Below are 1,988 nucleotides of genomic sequence, written 5' to 3' on the forward strand. Positions count from 1 at the left end.
TGGGATAATTGGGATGGGAGTGTCAGAGACAGTGCGATTGGCACAGGACAGAGCGGAGTTTAGGGCTGTTGTACATAGGGTCGCTATGAGTTGCAGGTGACGCGATGGCACATAACAACAACAACAACAGGTCTTTTGTGTTTCTGGTTATATTTACTCCAAGTATTTAATCTTGTGATTAGCTATTGTGATGGGCATTGTTTTTCTTAGCTCCATTTCTGTATTCTCTTTGTCACTGTAGAGAATTTAAGTGATTTTTGTATGTTGACCTTGTATCCTGTCATTTTGCTGAATTGGTCAACTATGTCCAGTAGTTTTCTTGCTGAGTCTTCAGGGTTTTCTAAGTATACTATCATATCATCTGCCTATAGAGATAATTTTGCCTCCTTTTTGACAATTTGGATACCTCTTATTTACCTCTCTTGTCTTATTGCTATCATTAAGACTTCCAATAAAATATTGAATGGGAAAGGTGAAACTGGGCATCCTTGACTAGTTCCTATTCACAAAGGGAATGTCTTTGATCTCTCTCCATTGAGAATGATGTTGGGTCTTGGTTTTGCATATATGCTTTTTACTATGTTGGGGAAATTTTCCTCTATTCGTATTTTGTTGAGTGTCTTAAACAGAAAAGGCTGTTAGATTTTGTTAAAAGTCTTTTCTACATCAACTGATAGGATCATGTAATTCTTGTTCTATGTTTTGTTAATGTGATGAATTACACTGGTTGTTTTACTTATATTGAACCATCCTTACATACCTGTTATGATTCCTACCTGGCTATGGTTAATTATTTCTTTGATGTACAGTTGCATTCTCTTGGCCAGGATATTATTAAGAATTTTTACATCTAAGTTCATGAGAGATTTTGGCCTATAGTTTTCTATTTTGATATTGTCTTTACCTGACTTTGGTATCAAGTATATGTTTGCTTCAAAGAATGAGTCTTGGAGATTTCTGTATTTCCTATTTTCTGAAATACTTTGTGTACAATTGGTGATAATGTTTCTCTGAATATTTCATAAAATTCGCTTGTAAAGACATATGGTCCAGGGCCATATGGTTGAGGGCTGTTTTATTACCTTTTTAATTTTTTTCGTTTGTAATTGGTTTGTTTGGGTGTTTAATTTCAGTCTGTGCCAGTGTATGTAGATTGTAAGATTCTAAGTATTTGTCCATTTCATCTAAATTTTCATATTTATTTCAGTATATATTTTACATAATATTCCATTGTTAATCTTTTTTAGTTGGATATGCTGTGGTATTGCCTTTTTCATTTCATATTCAGATTATTTGTGTCATTTCTTTTGTTAATTTTGCTAGTGGCCTGTCAATTTTATTGACCTTTTCAAAGAACCAACTCCTGGTTTTGTTGATGGTTTCAATTGTTTTTTTCTGTTTTCTATTTCATTTATTTCTGCCCTAACTTTTTATCATTTCAGTTTTTTAGATGGTGTCAGGTTTTATTGCTTTCTTTTTCAATTTTTTGTGATGTTTTTAGAAAGTAAATTGTCTTTTTTTTTTTTTTTGCCTTTTGATATGTTCACTTACTCCTATATATTGACCTCTAATTACTGCTTTGGCTGTTTTCCAGAGGTTTTGGTAAGCTATGTTTTCAGTGTTATTTGTTTAAAGAAACTTTTTAATTTAATTTTTTATTTCTTATAGTACCCACTCATGTTCAAGCAAGATTTTTTCATCTTCCAAATGTATGGTTTTTATCTTCTTGTTATTAATTTCTAGTTTTGTAACATTGTGATGTGAGAAGATTCTTTGTATTATTTCTATTCTTTTTAATTTATTGAAACTTGACCTGTGACCTAAAATGTGATCTATTTTGGAGAATGGTTCCAATCATCTCAGGAACAGGTTTGAGGCCTTGAACACTAATGAGCGAAGACCAGATGAGTTATGGGAGGATGTCAAAGGTATCATCCAGGAAGAGTGCAAACGGTCATTACAAAGACAGAAGAGAAAGAAAAGACTAA

This window comes from Elephantulus edwardii, unplaced genomic scaffold (genome assembly GCF_000299155.1).
Source record: "Elephantulus edwardii isolate Elephantulus edwardi_28Jun2011 unplaced genomic scaffold, EleEdw1.0 scaffold00024, whole genome shotgun sequence".
Lineage (NCBI taxonomy): Eukaryota > Metazoa > Chordata > Mammalia > Macroscelidea > Macroscelididae > Elephantulus > Elephantulus edwardii.